This window comes from Ovis aries, chromosome X (assembly GCF_016772045.2).
Source record: "Ovis aries strain OAR_USU_Benz2616 breed Rambouillet chromosome X, ARS-UI_Ramb_v3.0, whole genome shotgun sequence".
In the NCBI taxonomy this organism is placed as follows: Eukaryota; Metazoa; Chordata; class Mammalia; order Artiodactyla; family Bovidae; genus Ovis; species Ovis aries.
This window is the reverse complement of record NC_056080.1, coordinates 40,360,222-40,381,481: the sequence shown is the minus strand read 5'-3', so window position 1 is coordinate 40,381,481 and position 21,260 is coordinate 40,360,222. Positions and strand designations below refer to the sequence as shown.

Below are 21,260 nucleotides of genomic sequence, written 5' to 3'. Positions count from 1 at the left end.
TCTACTTTGGTACTTAACTGTGTGATCTTGGGCAAAATTCCCAAACCTCTTCGGGACTTAGTCTCCGAGGAGGACACAAGGCTATGGCTGTGACGATTAAATGAGGTAATGATTACCTTTAAATGTCAGAGCTGTCCAGTTAAGCATGAGTTCCCTTTCCTCTCAAATAACATTTCATTGGAGGGGGGACACTTCAAAAACAACTATTTTCTTAACTAAGTACTGCACATGGAACATGTCCGAGGGTTTGGGAGTGAAAAATACTTGGTAAATATGAAGTCTGGGAAAAAAAAAAATGATGTGTTCTGTTACAAAACATGTACAGGCATACCTTGGAGATACTGTGGGTTCAGTTCCAGACCACCACATTAAAACAAATATCACAAAGCGAGTCACGTGAATTTTTTGGTTTCCCAGTACACATAAAAATTGTGTTTACAGTATATCGTAGAGCAAATGCTGTTGGAAAAATGGCACCAACAGACTTGCTCGATGCAGGGATGCCACAAACCTTCAATCTGCAAAAACACACATCTGTCAAGAGCATTAAGGAAAACACAATGCAAGGTAGTTTTTTGTAGTAAGATTTACCTCACTAGCAAATGCCAGTAAACACACCTGAAAATCATGTTAGCTCATAAGCAATTTTCCCCTCCATATGCTATTATTTTGTACCAAGTAATGGCAGCTGAATGCAGCCTGAGGATGGGGTAAAGGTCTGGCCTGGAAAGCCGTCACCCTACATTTTGCTTGGCTCAGCCTGGCCATATGCTGCTCTGTCCTGGAAGTACAAATACTGTTCCCTCTAGTCTCTGTGCATTTTAATTTTATTTCAGTCTTGTCCCTAACTCAGTAACCTCCCCATTCCCTATATGGAAGGGTTACTTTAAAAAAAAAAAAACCAACTACATTTACCATACTTTGTCAGGAATTTAGAATCTTTTAAACTGTGCTGTTTATTTTATTGAAATTTTATTGTTTTTGTTACTGTTCTAACTACAAAATTATATAGCTTCTGAGTGATCAGTTTGCTCTCAATCCTATTTTCCCCATAAGTCCTGTTACTTTGTAATGCATGATTTTGCAGAACATGAGGTTTTTCAGCAATTGCAATATAACAGATACACATGGAACAAGATCATATTTAATCTCCAAGCATCTTTTTCTCTCTCAAGGTGGCCAATACCTTTAGAGATTCCTGAAAAACTTTAATGGAAGAATGAACTTGAAGTCCCATGCACAAAGAAGGCACCCAATAAACAGTAATGTTTTAACAAATGCTAGTTATTTCTCCCTTGAAATGCCTGTTCAATTATTATGCACACTTGATAATTAATTCTGAACCTTCCTGGGCTCCCTATGAATATCATCTCTAGATCAGTCCAGAGGAAAAGTATTCTCCCAACTGTAAATTACCAGGAACCTGTGTTCCTGATATACATATCATAACTGTGCAGGTTGAACTTAATAAAATGAACAGCCTCTACAACGTTAAAGTAGTTGCTTTTATTATTCTATTAACGTCAACACAGAAATCTCATATTTCAAAAATTTGCCCTACTTTTTGAAATGTCTCAAATTAAACCTTACCGTCTGTAAGACAATTCATAGCACAGCATTCCTATGAGTTTGTGCTGGCTCTAAAGAAAATGTTACAATAACCAGTAACAAGACATCGAAATTATTCGGTGTTACACAGTAAGTAACCTTTCTTTTGAGTAAAATAATGAACAAATGAACTGCCCTTTTAGGTATAAATATATTTTTCACTTATTAAATAGGGAAATAACCTGGTAAATATGGAATTGGAGCCCCAGTTCCAGTCATGTGACTCTAAGCATCAGATTTCCATCAACAGTATACTAAGCTGGCTCAAGTTTGCCAAATCTGGTTCTACCTTAACAGCATTTTAAAAGACTAAATTACTTTCTACTTTAATGCTGCTTAAATATGTGCATAAATGAAACTCCTTGTGCTTACTGCTCTACTACAAAACAAGTTTACAAACTAAATACAAACAAAACTATTAATATTAATATGTGACAGATGGCAGCACACTGCTGGCTGTTAGGGCAGGGGCTCCTGAGTTTTGCATGCTATCCTACCACCATCGCGCACCATGTGCGAGATACAGCTTTCCTACTTAAATTACTCCATCACTCTGGCTGTATACATCGTTTGCCATGACTTCATTTTTCCTTCACATCAACACAGCATGTGTGTGTTAGGTCTGCTTCTGTTGCTCTCATCTGACAAACCGTACAGTTGAACATTAATACATTAAAAACACAAAGCTAACCTAAGTGCTGAAATGGTGTGGCAGCTCTGGACTATCCATCCAGGTACCCCAAATCACATACACTAATATTTAATATCATAAAAGTGAAAAAGACTTGTTTTAAAAAGATAGTAATTGTTCTAAATTGAGCGCAAAAAGGGCACCAAAGAGATACTTGTTTTAAGGCTAGAACCTTGCAGGGCATCAGAGAGAGGTGCTCAAAGACTACCAAGATTTGCAAACTGCTCCAATTGTAGGAAATTCTACATTTACATTTTCCCTTTAAACTTTTTAGTTATAACACTGTAAAGCTCACTGCTCTCAGCAAGGTCTCTTTTTTATTGAGTCTAAAGTCTATTTCTCTTGTCACTGACACCTATTGCTTATAGTTATGCCTACTGAAACAAAAGTTAATAATATTCACCACTTTCTAAATTATAATCCTTCAAAATACTGATTTATACTGTGCATAAACTCAAATCACTTCTCAAAAGATACACTTTCCCTTACATATTCCTTTATTAAATCCTTTAAAAGAGTGCGAGGTCTCAATAAATTTTAGTCCCTAAACAAATCAATCTACTCATAAAAAGCAAGTGAACAACACTGACTTAAAATATTAGACATGGTGACATATCAAATATCACAGAACATACGCCTACTTATCAGTCTACTCTTTGTTAAAAGACAGGTTAAGATAAACAACTCAAAGTTATTCATTAACAGCTCTTACCAATCTTTATCAAAATTAGTTAACACTTTCTTCCCTGGCGGCTCAGACGGTAAAGAATTTGCCTGCAATGCCGGAGACCCAGGTTTGATCCCTGAGTCGGAAAGATCTCCTGGGGAAGGAAATGGCTGCCTGCTCCAGTATTCTTACAGGAAATTCCATGGACAAAGGAGACTTGTGGGATCTCAAAGAGTCGACACAACTTGAGGGAGTGACACTTTCACTTCAAAGTTACTAATCCAATCATGAATATGCTGATCCAACAAACTGAAGAGACTTCATTTCTTTTAGTCATTTTATATACGGCAGATAAGACTGCCTAAAATTAGCATTTTCAATGTGCATCTAGTAGGTAAGTAGTCTTTTTGCCTGAACCTTCACAAGACTAAATCACAAATGTAAAGAATTTGAAAAACCAAGACTTTGAAATTCTTTCTAGTCAATGAGATTATCTTCACCATGTCTGAAGTTACATATAATAAATTTTAAATAAGTCTTAAGATATAATTCAACTGTATTTATTTATTCAGAGTTGTACAGCTATCACCAAAATCAATTTTAGAATATTTATCACCCCAAAAAGAAACCCCATACTATTAGTGCAATCACCCCCATTCCCTCCTGCTTCAACCCTAGCCCCAAGTTAATTGATAATTTTTGTCTTTACAGATTTGCCTGTTGTGAATACTTCTTATAAACGGTACCATACAACACGGAGTCTTGTGACGGCTTCTTTCACTCACCATGACTGTTTTCAGGCTCATCCAAGTTTTACCATGTATCATTTCTCTTTGCTGTTGAAAAATTTTCTATTGTATGGTACACATTTTATGTATTCATTAGTTGGACACTGCATTTTATCCTTTTACACGTGTAGACTCCACTGAGAGATATAATAAAAAAGCTATCCTTTCAAGTCTGCATGACTATGTACAATTAATCCTAAAGGTTCAAAATAACATCCTGCACTATACCATGAAGGCTAATACTCAAATCAAAAGAGGAAGCTATATAAAGTCACTGAACATGAAAACAACATTAAAAACTTCAAAACATTCTAATTCAATTATGGCACCTCCCCCACTTAGTATACTGAGACCTTAAAAAAAAAAAAAGAGGCCAGAGGTTAGCGATATTTTTGACAGATCACAAATCAAATAAGCAGCAGAAGTGCTAAAGGCAAGGGAACCTCATCTTTAAAATGAGAGGCTGCATGCTAAAGGCCCTTTAGCTACATTTTATGCCTACGTGCTGTGGCAAAAGAAGGCCAAATTAATAACAAGGGGAATGCTAATGGAACTCATTTAGTCAGACATTATACAGTGCAGTGGTTAAAAACATAGAATGAAGACAAACTGCCTCAGTTACTTACTAGGTGTCCAAACCGGACAAGTTCCTTCACATCTGTATCTTGGTTTCCTTATATATAAAATGAGGATAATAGTAGCTATCTTTTCAAGCTGCTGTAAGAATATAAAGAAATTTTATGCATACGTGTAGATGCTGTGTGTGTGTGTGTGTGTGTGTGTGTGTGTGTGTGTGTGTGTGCTCAGTCGTGTCTGACTCTTTGCGACCCCATGGACTGTAGCCCGCCAGGATACTCTGTCTCTGGAATTTTCCAGGCAAGAATACTGGAGTGGGTTGCCATCTCCTCCCTCCAGGGGATCTTCCCAATCCAGGGATCGAACCCTCAGAAACTTGCAGGCGGACTCTTTACCGCTGAGCCACCAGGGAAGCCCAAGGATGAGTAGCAGGCCAACCCAATAAACGTGTGCAGGGACAGAGGAACCTAACGCAGTCGATGTGACAGTAGCTCAGAGTCACAAAAGACCAGCACCAATGACCAAATAAGGCTGATGGCATGCATAACTGGGCAGCATCCACAACCCTGGTTCTCCCCCTGTCATCAGATGTAACAGAATTTTGGCCATGCCACAGCATGCAGGATTTTAGTTTCCCTGACCAGGGATCAAATCTGTGCCCTGTGCAGTGGAAGCACAGAGTCTTAACCACCAGACCGCCAGGGAAGTCCCTAGATGCAAAATTATAACAAAGAAAATTTGGCCTATACAAAGAGTTCACTGGTGGTAAAACATGCAGTTTTATTAAAATAAATCAGTAGTTTTAAGGGTATGCAAGAGTTATCTCTATCTTTGCCTATTCCTTAAAGTATGTTTATATAGGTGAAATCTGGTTAAATAAAGGCAGGGTGAAATAAAATATCTATGAAAAAGATAATTTGTTTTATCTTGGTGACATTACTGAATGTCATTACTCTGTGCCAGACCCTGAAAAGATAAGACTAATAAACACAGTTTCTGCCCTTAAGGAATTCACTAGTCTGGCTCCCTCCCCGCTAAAGGAACAGACAGCAAGCAAATTCTCTAAAATGTATTTCCTAACTGAATTTCACACACACAAAAAAACAATAGCCAACCTGGGCTTCCCTGGTGGCTCGTGGTAAAAAACCCACCCACATGTAGGAGACTCAGGAGATGCAGGTTCGATCCCTGGGTCCAGAAGATCCCCTGGAAAAGGGTATGGCAACTCCACTCCAGTAATGTTGCCTGGGAAATCCGATGGACAGAGGAGCCTGTCGGGCTACAGCCCATGGGGTCGCAAAGAGTGGGACACGACTGAAGCAACTGAGTACACACACAAGCTTAGAGACATTTATTGGGATGCATTAAAAATACAAGTCCTGGATAGTTCTGAACAAACGGGGAGAATGGAATAAGCTTCCTGGTTTATATCTTTTATGATAACAAACATACTATTTTTTGTTTGTTTTTACATTTTGACCCCCCTTCGCCCATTTCTCCCATCCTACTCCCTACCTGTGGTAGTCAGCAATCTGTTCCCAATAACAGTGAGCTTCAATTCGTTTAAGATTCCACATACAAGAGAAATTATAAGGTTTCTGCCTTTCTGACTTATTTCACTTAGCATATTGCCCACAAAGTCCATCTGTGTTGTCACAAATGACAAAATTCCAGTCTTCTTTATGGCCAAGTAGTATATACAAACATACCACAATTTCTTTACCCATTTATCTATCAATGGACACTTAAGTTGCTTCCATATTTTGGCTATTGGAAATAATGCTGCAATAAACATGGGGGTGTATATGTCTTTTCAAGGTAATGTTTTCGTTTTCTTAGGAAAAATAGCAGAAGTAGAATTTATGCATCATATTGTAGTTCCTACTTGTAACTTGAGGAACCTCCATACCACTTTCCACAGTGGCTGCACCAATGTACACCCCACCAACACTGCACAAATGCTCCCTTTTCTCCAAAACCTCACCAACACTTGTTATTTCTTGTCTTCTCAGTTTACTTCTAAAGGTTATATTTTAATTGGAAGTATTCAATCTCTCAAGTGCAAACATATTTTCAGACATATTCTAAAGCCATAAAATGCAGAATTATTTTTTAAAATTATCAGAGGAATGTTTATCCTCTTTGTCACTACTAGATCAATTACTAGTTTATCTTAAAGAATCTCTTATTTCAGAGAATTCACTGAACTAGTGATTTTGAGCAGCAAGACACTGTGTGTGTGTGTGGGGGGGTGCGGCTGTGCTCTATCTTCATTGCTGTGGAGGCTTTCTCTAGTTGCGGTGCATGGGCTATTATCATTGCGGTGGCTTCTCTTGTTGAGGAGTATGGGCTCTAGGGGGTGTGGACGTCAAGAGTTGTGGCTCCTGGGCTCTAGAGCACAAGCGCAATAGTTGTGGTGCACGGGGCTTAGTTACTCCGTGGCATGTGAGATCTTCCCAGACCAGGGGTCGAACGCATGTCTCCTGCATTAGCAGGCAGACTACTTTACTACTGAGCCACCAGGGAAGCCCTTGCAAGAGACTTAAGTCATCTACTGGCCCAACTTCGATTTTATAGGTAAGGAAGAGTTAAATGGACCAATAAATAGAGTTTAAAAGACCAATAAACATATGGGAAAAGTTCTAACATCATTAAACACGGGCAAATAGATACTGAAGCCACAATTAGATATTCCTAAATCTCCACCCAAATGGCCAACTTAAAAGGACCAACAATACTAAGTGCTAAGGAAGAACATCAACTACACTGATGGTAGGATTCTAAACTAGTACAAATACTTGAGAAATCTGTTTGGCAGTATTTACTAAAGTTAAACACACATATACCGACCGTCCAGCGATTTCACTTCTGGGTGTATACCAGAGACCATCAAAAGACACATACTGGACTTCCCAGGCGGTCCAATGGTTAAGACCCTGGGCTGCCAACGCAGAGGACAGAAGCTTGATCCCTGGTCAGGGAACTTAGATCCCAGATGCTGCACCACAAGGCCAAAAAATAAAAAGTAAACCTTTACAGCAGGCAAGCCACTCAAAAGATAATATCAAACTTCCCTTGGGAGTCTAAGGCACTGGTTTTCAAAGTGTGCTCCACTAAGAGCCTTTCAGTAGATCTAACGGATCAAAATTATTCTCACAAATAATATGACATTATTTGCCATTTTCACTGTCATTCTCCCCAGAGTATACTGTGGAGTACTTCCAGTCTATATGATATACAAACTGAAGAAAGTAGTAGACAGAGACTCCATCTTTTTCTTTTATTAAGTCAGATATGAAATTTTGCAAAAACATTTTTAAAATGTCATTTTTAATTTCTGTTTTGGAAGTTATTTTACAAAAAGTATTATTTATATTAACATGCAAAGAGTTTTATTTTCAAACACACAAAAAGTTTTTAAACGTCTGTTTTAGTTTCTAATATAGTAAGTATCAATGGACAGAATCCCACATAAACAAAAGCTCCTTGGGGTCCTCAATAATTATAAATGGGTCCTGAGACCAGTAAGTTTAAGAATGACTGGCCTATTGATAAGCAATAAAAACAATAAGCTTCTTTTGCTACTTAAAGAAAAAAAAAACACCAAGGTTTTCAACATTTTCTCTGAAACCATCTGTGCCAGACAAAAATCACTGCTACTATATTTATCTGCATACTTTCTTAAAGCTTAATCTGGACTTCAGATGCAGAGAAGGCAATGGCACCCCACTCCAGTACTCTTGCCTGGAAAATCCCATGGACGGAGGAGCCTGGTGGGCTGCAGTCCATGGGGTCGCTAAGAGTCGGACACGACTGAGCGACTTCACTTTCACTTTTCACTTTCATGCATCGGAGAAGGAAATGGCAACCCATTCCAGTGTTCTGGCCTGGAGAATCCCAGGATGGGGGAGCCTGGTGGGCTGCCGTCTATGGGGTCGCACAGAGTTGGACACAACTGAAGCGACTTAGCAGGGGCAAGTCTGTAATCCCTAAACTTACACTACAAGCTGTTGGGCCAACACAATTAATCCACAGGATACTAAATAAACCCCTACACACACGCACACAGAGGCACAACCAAAAACAAGGGAGAGGAAAAATTCAAATTACATTATCTCTCCCTACTTGTCAATCCCATGCTAACTAATAGGCTTAGGACTATTAACTCTTAAAAAAAGAGTTTTCCGATGTTCCTTTACTTGAAAATATCTCTTCTTTAAGACTAGTTTTTTCCACTTCTCTAGGGATACAGATAAAATTTACTAACTTAAAAAATAAAGTTTAAGTCATCTCTTATCCAACACCTTGGTTTTACAGATAAGTGAGGACTCAGGTTAGTTAAATGATTTAACATGTAGAGGGGGATACTAGAAGTACAACAGCCCTTCTGACTCCAAATCCAGTACACTTTCACTATATCATTTTCATTTCAAATATGAAAAGTTTTCTTAAAACACTCTCCAAAATAGGAATCAGTAGGGTTACTGCAACTATTTAAGCAATAACATTATTCATCTATTTTGTGTATCAGTCTATTTGAAAAGCTGTAAAATATCACCTATACAAACCATGGAGAGCCTACAGTTAACATTTAACTGGATGCCAGCCAGATTCTAGTCCCCTACATGTTGAGGGAAAGGGTTGGTTTTACATATATATATCTATAAAGGCATGTGCTTTGAGAATCCACTGTTTAAGTAGTGGAGCCACATTGAGAAATAGTCAACTCTATAACATAGATTCCTTTCTCCTGATGACCGTTCAATAGATCTGAACAGAAAGAAGCTCTCAGTGGAGAGTGGGGGAAAAGAGTTTAAAGAGAAGATAATAAAGGTTTTTAGCTAAGTATTGTTTTTTAAAGGCTTTCCAGGTGGCGCTAGTGGTAAAGAACCTGTCTCCCAATGCAGGAGAAATAAGAGACAGGGTTCAATCCCTGGGCTTCCCTTACGGCTCAGCTGGTAAACAACCCGTCTGCAACGTGGGAGACCTGGGTTCGATCCCTGGGTTGGGAAGATCCCCCTGGCGGAGGAAATGGCAACCTACTCCAGTATTCTTGCCTGGAAAATTCCACGGACAGATGACCCTGGCAGGCTGCAGTCCATAGAGTAGCAGAGTCAGCAACGACTGAAGTGACTTACCATGCACTCCATTCAGTGATAGAGAAGCCAAAGCATCATCTTCATGTAAGTGAAGTCTCAGGTACCTCCTTCCTTTACTCCACTCCCCCTCAACCATGCGTGTGTACATGCACGCTCACTCACTCAGTTGTGTCTGACTCTCTGTGACTCCATGGACTGTAGCCTGCCAGGCTCCTCGGTCCATGAGATTCTCCAGGCAAAAATACTGGAGTGGGTTGCCATTTCCTTCTCCACGGGATCTTCCGAATCTAGGGATCGAACCCAGGTCTCCTGCAGTGCAGGCAAATTCTTTACAGACTGAGCTATGAGGGAGAAAATAAAGACCACTTCCTACTACAGAGAATCAGAAAATAGTTCATGAAGACGGCTTGTGAGCTAGGTGGCAGGCTAGCCACAAAGGGGAGATAGAGTTCCAAAAGTAAAGCCAGGGGAACTGCAAAGACCAGAGCATCCACATCAACTATGGATAGTTTGATAAGGTGGGAGAACAAGAAGCAACCTCTGAAAAGTAGATGGCAATTACACCCAAATGACCTATTTGGGTAAAGCTGACATGGTAAGAATTTTGAGCTGTATTTGGGAAGAGAGAAGGGAGAGAAATGGAGGTACTTGAAGAACCTGATTTTTGTGGCTGTGTAGATGAACAGAGGGCTCCCCAGGTGGCGCAGTGGTAAAGAATCTGCCTGCCAATGACACAAGAGACGATCTCTAGATTGGGAAGCTCCCCTGGAGGAGGAAATGGTAACCCACTCCAGTATTCTTGCCTGGAGAATCCCCATGGACAGGGGAGCCTGGTGGGCTACAGTCCCTAGGGTCATGACTGAGCGACTAAACAGCAACGACAGATGACCAGAAGGCAAAGAATCTGTCCATTAGTCTCCTTTCACTGACATGATTCTTCTGCCCACGATGCACAAAGGTAATCCTCGTGTGATGTGCGTGTGTGTTCACTTGTGTCTGACTCTGTGTGATCCTGCCAAGCTCCTCTGTCCATGGGATTTTCCAGTAGAAGCAATTCAAGATAGCTGACAGGGAGCTCTGATAATGACATTCATTATGAGACAGAGACTCCATCGGACTTCTCCAAACCTCCACCCAGACTCACAGTCTCTCTCGCCCCAGTTCAGCATGCTTCAAGTTAACAACTCTCAAGAATTTTGGATAACTATATTGTACACTTGATACTAATACTTTATGTCAATTATATTCAACAACAAAAAAAAGAATTTTGGTAACTGATTGATATCTACGTACAGAAAACACAGTAAACCTATATACATAGACAGGTTAAATATAAGAAAATGAGACTTTCTGTAGTCATTTCCATAAGAGTCTGGGCAAACGCTGTATATAGTCAGTACCCTCCTTTCATACATAATGCATTCCTGAAAATGTGACAGAAGTCAAATATTTCAAAGCCAAACAACAGATTCACATATTTATAGGGGTTTCTCCAACTCTCAGTCAGAGTAAAGGAAAGTATTATAAAATCCCTAATTACACTTCACCTTTCACATATAAGCTTTATTACATACTTGCCATACTTAATATTCCTATTTTGTTCTAATTATTTCATTCACCACTGAACAAAGTCAACCAGCAGAACCAATGAGCAGAACCTAATCCAGAAGGTTAAAGATTCATATCCCCAATCAGTTTCTTGCCCCAAAGACATTAGGTTTGAGCCCTCAAGCTGATGCACTTTTGTTTTCCTACTCATTTTATAAAAGGACAAAATACAGTTGAACTTGCAAATTAACACACAAGACAGTGCTGTACAAATACAGCATAACTGCCGAAACAGAACTGTTCTCAGACAGGCAATACCACCATGCAACAAAAAGACATTTGCTTCATTTCAGCTAATGGACAGAAGTCTGACTTAAAGAAGGGAGGTTACTTCCCTGGCGGTCCAGTGGTTAAGAATCTATCTTCCAATGCAGGGGATGCGGGTTCAATCCCCGATCAGGTAATTAAGATTTCACGTTAACTCAGGGCAACTAAGCCCACGCACCATAACCAGAGACGCCCTTGTACCATTAAGGAAGAGTCCATGTACCACAACGAAGATCCAGCGCAGCTCCCCCCACCAAAAGAGAAAAAAAAGAAGGGAGGTTAATACATAGGGTATTAAAGTACTGAGTATACAAAAATCTTATGTATCACAGTTGAGGACTAACATGTTCCAATGGGAAAAAATACAGAAACAGGAAGCAGAGCCCAAAGTTCTTGTAAGAAATCCACATATACATATATACACAATTAGACTATTAACTCTTACCTCCTTTCCCACTCCAGAGCAGTTTAAAGGGGGGGGGGGGGTGGATAAGACTGGAACCAGGACTGACAACAGTGAAAATAAACATTTAGAAAGTGAGATAGCTTAAGGGGGAAAAAAAAAAAACAAACTTAATTCAAAACAGTCTGGCACCTTTTTAGTGTATATGCGAACCATCCTTAAACTTCAATAGCCACCAAAGAAGAAAAGCAAGAAATACATAAAATGAAACAGGCCAAAAATAGTTAAATTGTACTCCTGATGTTACTCCCACTAGCAAAGAACAGAAAGCCCCTAAAAGGGGGATTGAAGAAAAGGCAAGAGAAGTGGGGACGCACACAAAGTGTACCAAGAATCCTGAGTGAGACGAAAACAGGACAGGGAAAAAAGAGTTTTAAACAGCAGGAAAGTTGGAAAATCATATTAAAATCAATTTCATGATTTTTGAGCAATATTTACCAAAGCAGTATCTAAAAAAGGAGCAGCATGAGGAGGGACCCAAAACAGCGTCTTCTAGGATGAGCGATCAGCACACTCTGAAGTCCGAGGCAGAAGTGGAGGCAGAGGACAGGAGGAAACACGACTTAGTAAACTGATCATCTGATGAGAATCTTTAAACACTCAGCTAATAATAAGGTTGCTTCTACATGACGAAATTATCAGGGGGTGGAGTCTGCGTGTTTTGCTCCTTGCTTTCATTCTCTTATGCCACCGAAACTTTTTAACAGAACAGATAACAGTAATTTCATAATCAGAAAATTTTTAAAAAGCATGTAACATCTTTAGAAAGCTTTCCATCAAATAATATATTGGTTTTAAGTATTTAAAAGCAAGTTTTGGAGTTCTGAAAAATTCATTTAAACAGAATACTATCCCCTAAGAAATCAAATTAATGAATATTTTGATAACGAACCTTTCCAATTTAGTTTTCCTTTACCATGAGTATCAAACACCACTGCACTGCTTTTAAAATGGTGCTCTTTGTCCCCAGACTCCAGTTCTAAAGGGTTTGTGGAAATTAATTTTTAAACTCCCTCCAACCAGTATGTATAATGGGGACAACAACTCTGTTTCGTTCACCTTGTGTATCCATTACCTGGTATAATATTACACAACAGGCATTTAACGTGTAATCATTGAATTTAAAGCACAAAGTAAAACAAAATAAAAAATATTCAAAAAACTAAGACAAAGCGATTAACATGAAGAAAAGTAGGATATGCTCGATTTTACCTCTAAACCAGTAATTGGGAGTTGTTAGAAATGCATGTTCTCGGGGCCCCATTCCATACTTACTAAATTAAACTCTGGAGGCAGGACCCAGCATTCTTGTTTTAACAAGCCCTCCAGGTTTGAGAACCAATGCTCCATACCAGGGATGCCAAACTACAATCACAGATCAAATCTAGCCTCCAGTTTTTGTACAGCCTACAAACTTGAGAATGGATTTCACACAGGGTCATTGTAATTACAATCAACTTGATGGCAGAGCATTCGAACTTTAAACTCCCAATAGGCAAAATACCGTATTGTTAGTCTTCCCCTCATTCTATGCCTCTCATTAGACCAGAATTACAATTAATTGTACTCAATTATCATTATAGTTTAAATTTTATCAACAAAAAATTTACGTAATGGCTTTGATTTTGCCTCTTAGAATGCAAAGACTGCAGTCTATAATATTTACAATCTGGCCCTTTACAAGAAACAGCTTGCTGATCCCTGCTCTGAACTCAGGCAGTGTTATCAAGGAGAGGCCAAATCTTTCTACACTACCTAGGCAGAACATGGGTCTAATACCATATAATTTCCTTATCCAAGTTAAACACGGTAGCGTTACTTAGAAGTTGTAAGTAGCCAGCTGAAAGAAAAGACCAGAACACAGAGAGGAAACCAACTACCTAAACTTACAACTCTTCATAATCACCAAAGTCAGTAGGAAGGAAATGGACATTCATAAATTGACAGGAAATAGAGGTTTCCCCTGCTCCTTTTCTTTCTGAATTTTCTTCTCTTCCCACTTCATAGGCTCTGTAGCAGAGGATCGGATCCAAGACAACCAGCTCAAAACTGTCCCAAGGAAAACAATTCTTCGGTAACGGCCAATTAGTCTAAAGTGTTCAAAGCGTACATGATTGATCAGCTACAGAAAAGATAAACAGAAAGGGGCCATAATATGATGATACACCAATTTTGTACAAGCCATTCTAGACGATAGGAGTCAAACATTCCTCCGAATGTCGCCATTCAGGCAGTCAAAGTTATTGTTTACTGTTGGGGGGAGGTTTCTTTTTGTTTTGGGGGGTTTGTTTGTTCTTGGCCGCAAGGTGAGCCATGTGGGATCTTATAGTACCCCAACTGGGATGGAACCCGTGCCGCCTGCAGTGGGAGCACAGAGTTTTAACCACAGGGCCACCAGGGAAGCCCCGGTAAATAATGTTATTCTATGTGTTCTGTAATACACAAAGGTAAAGGACAGAATCTCGGACCTATTTATCCATTATTAAGAAGAGATTTTAAGTGTGAATTTTGAATCACTACTAAGCTTATGGAATCCAAAGAATTCAGTAATTAACGTGTCTTGTTAGATACGGAAATAGCTTCACATAGAAGCTAGTCTATGCACACTATCTTAGTGAAGTTACTTAGTTTGTTGAGCCATGTTTCATACCTGAAAAACAAGGAGTTTGACTAAATCGTTCCAGGACTTCCAGGACTGCTCATCATAAAAGGATTATCTGGTCAAGTTAAGTGACTCCAAGTAATAAAGAGAAGGGGGGGGGGGCGCAAAGAAATAGAGGAATCATATTAAGAAAATGAACTAAACGTCCAACAAATAATTATTCAAAGTCTACGTGCCAGGCATATGTCAATGACTTAGGATCTTGAATCTGATCAGATAGATGCCACCAACCTAAAAAGAATTTGAACTAATAAAATTAATCAAAGCATCTGAACAAAATAAGACAAACAAAAAACATACAAGCAGTGCAGAGATAACTGACAGAATATCAATACAGGAAAGGAATGGTAAAATAATGGTTGACACCAGAGTTTCGTAGAGGCCCAAAATTAAAAGCCTCCTAAGTACAGCTATTTCTAAAACCAATACTAAATACATGTCTGCTGTACTTGACATCTGGGCTCACTGGAGAAGGCTGGCATTCATAGGGAAATTGTATTTAATTTACTTAAGGAGGATAAAAGGTAAAAGGCAAGTTCCACTGGCTTAAACCATAACTAAGCATATTTCTTGCACGCATGCATGCTCAATGGCTTCAGTCGTGTCTGACTCTATGCGACCCCATGGACTGTAGCCCGCCAGGCTCCTCTGTTCATGGGATTTTCCATGCAAGAATATGGAATGGCTTACCATGCCCTCCTCCAGGGGAATCTTCCTGACCCAGGGATCGAACTCATGTCTCCTGCACTGCAGGCGAATTCTTTACCGCTGAGCCACCAGAGAAGCCCCAGCATATTTCTTATAACAACTTAATTAAGGCCCCTTCTATGAAGCACAATAAAGAATAACAAAATTAGAGCTAGGAAGGACTTTAGAGACAGCTAGTCCAATGGCCCTCACTTCATATAACAAAAGCTTCCAGACAACAGTAATCTCTAGAACAGTGCCTGGCACATGGTAGATGCCAAATAAATATTTGATGAAAAGAAAACTAATGCCTTAACAGGTATTAATAATGTTAGTATTAAAGCTGAAACTCTAAGAAGATGCTCAGTAAGAGATAATGAGTAAATATGTGTGTTAACTCAGAATCTCTTCCCTTTTTCTAAAATACATTGCCAAAAAAATAACCTAGCTGCTCATCAGAATCATATTCTTAGTTTTTAAATGACAGTTGCTACCTCAAATCTACTCAATTATAATCTCTAGAGAGTAAGACCCAAGTAAATACATTTTGAAAAAGCTGCACAGGTGATTCTGATACACAGCTCAACTAGAAAATTGTTAAGACAGTGACTTTAGAACTGGAAACCCACTAGCTATGAAATGCCTGTAGAGAGAGTGTGCGTGTGCTGAGGCCCAGAAGACTAGCATAGGCACAGAAAAAAATTTATGTAACATATCTCATCTTAACAATACGCCTTTTCACACCATACTCCTTAAAAGCATATTACATTGATCATTACTTTATATGCAATAGTAATAACTGAACAATAAATTCAAACTCCAATATCAGAGCTTTCATGGTATCTTTTTTCCTTATGATGGACCCTACAGCATAGAAAATAGAAGACAGTGATCATTAATTTAACAGATCTGTGACAAATCATGTGACACCTTAAGGATGCTCACAGACTCTGCATCAGCAGCCTTTTCATATAGAATTTAGCACAATGGACCAAGGGAATTAAGAGAAACACCAAATAAAGGTGTTATTGCTATTTCATTCATCCCATAAAATCATCAGCCAATACTGCAAAAAAAAAAAAAAAAAAAAGCAAAATAAAACCCTTCATTTTGAAAATTTTTTGTGAAAATTACACTGATTTTAAACTAAGCTAAATAAAACTCAAGAGTTCTCAAATTGAGATAACAGAAATTCACATGATACTAAATGTTCACTTATGGGATGATTTAAATAAATTGCTGGGAGAGAAATGTCTAATGTTGCATCTTTTAGGAATCTTAAGTTGCCTTACGTTATTTTAGTCATAAACAGATCCACCAACTAAACTATCAACCTGAACGTGTTGGGAAACATATGGAAGGGGAAGAAGAACCTATTTGCAGCAGAGTTTTAACATTTCCCTTAGTCAATCAAGATATTTCCAAAATTGCAGACTATTATACTTTTATTAAAATTTTAGTCTAAAGCCTCTCTGGTACAGGAAACAAAAGTCCCATTAAAAAAAAAAATAATTGGTGTCATTTTACTAACAAGGCAGAGTAGTCGAAGAACCACTACTTGAACCTGACAGACCTTAGTCCTTTTGTCTTACGGAAATAATATTTAAGATCCACATATGGTGTCAAATGGAGTGTTTAACATAGCGCTGGCACATAATTCAACAAATGACAATTGTTCTGATAATGGGAAACAGTTAAGGAATAAAAAACTATCTTATTTATCCACTAGAAAGTTCAGTAAGAACATGCTACCAGCAATAACAGTGGTTTTTCAACCCTGACAGCGTGACAATCACCCACAATCCTTTCAAAAGACACCTCTGCCCAGGACCCATATCAGACCAATTAATAAGTCTTTGGGAGCGGGACCCAAGCATTAGTTTTTGCTTTGTTTTTAAAAACAAAAAACTTCCCTAAGTGATTCTAATGTACAGTCAGGGTTGAGGTCCAACACATTAAACCTTTTCTAAACATTGTTAGACTCCATGTTAAAATTAAGAGAATTTAGCAATAAATAGAATACCTTTCAAAGATACAGCTCCTCAAAGAACTACATAGAAACTAAAACCCCATTTTCCAAATTTTGGGGGAAAATATTTCAAGATTCAGAAAACATACCACCACTAAGAAAAACATAATGCAGGCTATAATAAAAGCACTACACTATTTAAAAAAAAAACAAAAAAACAAAAAAAACACCAACTAGCTCCACAACCACAGAATAAAATTCCCCTACCCCTTTGTAACTGTCCAAAACATTTATAAGAGAACTAATCCTTTAAAACAATTTTCTTTAACCTGATATAAAAATTCTTAAAGTACAAAAATTGTTACTTTTAAAATTCTTATGAAACAATAAGCTTACAAAACAAACAATGAGCTAAAAGAAAGAATGCTTGCTGTGCCCAACTAATCAAGAACTTGAGGACTAGGAAATTCATGAGAAAAATACATTTTCAAAAATGAAGCAGCATTATTAATATCATATCAGAAGAATTATCTTTAAGGAGGTACTCGATATATAATACCTCTATAAGGAGGTATTCGAGATATAAAATATCTCATCTTCTTGAGATGTCAGAAAATTTATTTTAAAAAAAAGATCCAAAGTAAATCCTCCTGAAGCATTTTCATCCATAAAACAAGAAAACTATATAACACCAAGGAATTCCAGTAATTTGATGAAAGGTAACATCTGCCCTCCAAAGCTACTTTCTGAAGAATTTAGATTCTCAGATTCTAGATTCATAGATTCTTGTACGGTTTTTGCTGTTATTTAATCCCTCCAAAAATTTTTTCTCTCAGAAACTACCAAGGTCAGCAAACAAAAGAAACGGAAAGAGAACATTAGATAACAGGTTAAGAGTTACAAATTGTGTTCTTGCAAAAAATATAGGGACCAGGGTAGAGGAAAAAAACACGTATAGTTCAAAAGGATCATTTTTAAATGAGAGAAAACAAGACGTAACAAGCTATCAGAAACATTTTGAGTTCGCCCTTGGTGTATTAATTCCAAATGTTTCTTTCTCACTCTAATGCAAACGCTGTTACAAGTATGACAAAGCACATGGGTTATCAAAATCGAGAATGTTGACCCCTTTGTACATTTAATGCATAAATCTTTCAGAACTATGAAGGCATTTGCTAAAACCAAAATGGCAGCCCACCGAATCAGTACACCAGTTAAGATCTAAAGAGTTTGTAGTCTCTATTTTTAAGTTCAAGTGTACGGATTAACAAAGCCAAGCGAGTCACAGTTAAGGAGTCCTTACCATATAATCACTAAGAATGGATAATGCGCTCCAAAAGAGGTTAAGTACCTGCTGAAAAGTTTCTTTAATCAGACTCCCGAATTCTTCCTCAAAAGTTACGGTTTACCAATGTTATGCAGATTCAGAGGGACTCGAGGGTTTCCAGGTCAGAGAACGCTGCAAAAGTCTTTCCCTCTCCTCGAAATGAAGCGTGACTATTTAACCAAGAACCCGCTCAGTTACATTCAAAGACAATCTGAAGAAATTACACACACCTGTAAACTGCATGACGGAAAACCCAATTAACATTTTAAGTATGGAACTTCCAAATAATAACAAGTTTAATTTAAGCAGATTCTGTTGAAGAGTTTAAAAATCCCCGGGTAAGTTCCAGTCGCCCCAGAAATCCATATAAATACTGCAAAACACATATACACCTGTTCCATAACTCTTGAATATTTCACGATGAATGAAAAATATACCATTTCTCAAATCCGAAGCCTCACGTCACAAGAATCCGAAGGTTTTATCATTATCCAACTCACACATGCTAATACTTTTTTTTTTTCCACAAACGGTTAAAAATATAAAGGTGGTGGGTCCAAGCTCGCTGGGAAGCGACTTCTGCATCAAAATATCTTCCGCAGCTTTGGCCCTCCGTAAATGAAGGGAGGCGAGGGAGATGGAGGAGGCCGATAACCCAGCTCCGGCTCCCAGACCCCAGGGCCCAGGAGAAGCTGCGGGTTATCGCGGGAGGGTGGGGGGGAGGTGGACAAGTCGGCGGGCCCGATAGCCAGGCGTAGCCGAGGCCTAGCTCTACGGCTCCAAATCACTCCACCTCAGTAATGGCGTTTGGTGTCAAGTGGAACGAGACAGGGAAGGAGAGCGATTGCGAGCCCGCCGAGCGCCGGGCTGCAAGACCCGAGGTCAGGGGGCGACGAGCCCCCGGCGCCGACCCGGCCGTGCGCTGCGGATGCGGGGGTTGCACGCCGCGCCCGGAGACTCCATCCTCCGACTCGGCCCCAGACAGGACGGGAAGGGGAGGAGGGGGGAGGGACGGAGCCGTCAGCCATTTTCCCTTACAGTCCAAAACACACAGACACGCTCCCGGGACGCCGGCTCGGCGTGGAACGGAGCCCCGCGCCCCCACCCGCGCCGCGCGCGCCCGCCCCGCCCGAGGGCCAGGACCAAGAGCCGAGAAGCCCCTGGCCCGGCCTCCGGCAGCGGCGAGAGGAACCGCGCACACGCACACCCCCTCACCCTCCTCCCCTCCCCTTCCCTCGATCCAGCTGTTGGCCCCGGAAAAGCGCGTTGTCCCGGCGCTGCTGGCTACTCACCGCACAACACAGGCGTCTTCTCTTAAGAAGCAAGACACGCGGAGGCGACAACCAAGGCTCAGTCCCGGGATAAGGCCGACCCTGGGTGCATCCCAGGCCCAAGGGTGACGGGCGACAAAGTGTGTCGAGAGACCGTAGGCGTAGGGACCGGGGAGCTGCACAGGGGCTCCGGAATTCGCTGCTCGCCGCGCCCGCCTTGCAGCAGAGGTGGCCGCGGCCGCCTCCTCCCCCCCTCCTCCTCAGCCGGCGGCGGCCCTCTTCCCACTTCTCGCCTCGGGCTGAGGCTCTTTCTGAGCGCAGACGGGCTCCGGGCGGTGCGTTTCTCCTGCGTCACCTCCTCCTGCTCCTCCTCCCGCAGTGGCGGCTTCACCTTCCACTGGTCGCCGCCTCTGTCCCCGCTCCGGGCCTGCTCGCTCTGCTGCGGCTTGCCCCTAGCACCCGGCGCCCAGCGAAGCACCGGGCGCAGAAGCAGCCGCCTCCCGCGAGGCCTGTGAGCTGAGCGATACGGGGAGGGGCTCCGCGCGGCAGAGGCCCAAACGGGCCGGGTGCAGGGAGGTTGCGGCTCCGGCGGCGGCGGAGACTAGCTTCCGCAGCCGCGGATGCCCGTCCTCTTCAATATGGCGGATCCGGCAAACCAAAAAAAAAAAAAAAAAAAACCGCTCGGCCAGTGGCGGCGGCGGTAGCGGTGGCAGCAGCAGTGGCGGCGGTGGAGGCAGCCGCGCGACGGCGCAGACTCCTACAAACCCCAGCACCGCCCAGACCCGAGGTTCCCCGCCCCCGCCAAGCCCCGCCCCTCACGGGGCCAGCCCCTGAGCCCTCCTCCTCCTTCACCCCACCCCCCTTCTCGCTCAGCTGCTCCTTCTGCTCTCCCTTTTCTCCCCCGTCCAGCCGGGGCGGTCTTTCGCCGGGGAAGAATGGCTCCTACCTCTGGGAAAGCCGGGCCAGGCGAGAGACGCTTGGAATTCGAGGAGCCGGGGTGGGGGAAGGGAGGAAAATGAGGTCAAGATTTTTCAAACAGTACTGTTCCTCCAGGGTTGCATTACGGCCAGGAACTGTTCCATGCCCCTCGCCTCCGGGGCGGTGTGAGGGCAGAAGCGGGGGCGGGGGCGGGGCGGCCCAAAAGGATCTGGCACGCCTGATCTCTTTCCTGGAGAAGGAACTGGGATGTCGGGATTGGCAGGGTGCGTGGCCAGGACAGAGTTAACCGTACAAGCCACAGACGCGTCGCTCAGAGTTTGACTTGGGCCGCTTGTTTTTGTTCCATTGTGAACAGAAGCCCCGCCGCCGAGTGCCCGGATGATGACGTCACCACCCCCTTTTCCGGGATTGTGGGGGGAGGGGCAGCGAACCCAGAGACCGCGCGCTGGGCGGTCGTGCTCGCAGTGGTTGGGGGGGTGGATCCCAGTGGCACAGCTGACCCTCGTCACGTGTTTCGTGAGCCGGCCAAGCCCACGGGGCGGGTACCTTGCGGGGGCCGTGGCGCGAGGTGCCAAGGGCCAGCCACCTGCTCCTTGCCGATAGGGAGAAGGTGTGGCTATCTCCTGCGGCGGCAGGGG

At 41.5% G+C, this 21,260-nt stretch overlaps 1 protein-coding gene across 14 annotated transcripts in view; it reads right to left on the bottom strand.

Moving 5' to 3' along the window:
- Positions 1-20,998, bottom strand: part of USP9X (ubiquitin specific peptidase 9 X-linked) — a 115,348-nt gene extending 94,350 nt beyond the window's left edge. For 4 of the 14 annotated variants that reach the window (XM_060407500.1, XM_060407505.1, XM_060407503.1 and 1 more), the window contains exons 1-2: positions 19,705-20,340; positions 12,206-18,649 (exon numbers count right to left, since the gene is read on the bottom strand). The gene's annotated coding sequence lies outside the window, so the exon portion shown is untranslated. Of the gene's footprint in view, positions 1-12,205; positions 18,650-18,849; positions 20,341-20,629 lie in introns of those variants that run through there. The other 10 variants (XM_060407499.1, XM_060407504.1, XM_060407502.1 and 7 more) reach the window with 4 other exon arrangements.
- Between the last annotated feature and the right edge of the window lie 262 nt (positions 20,999-21,260).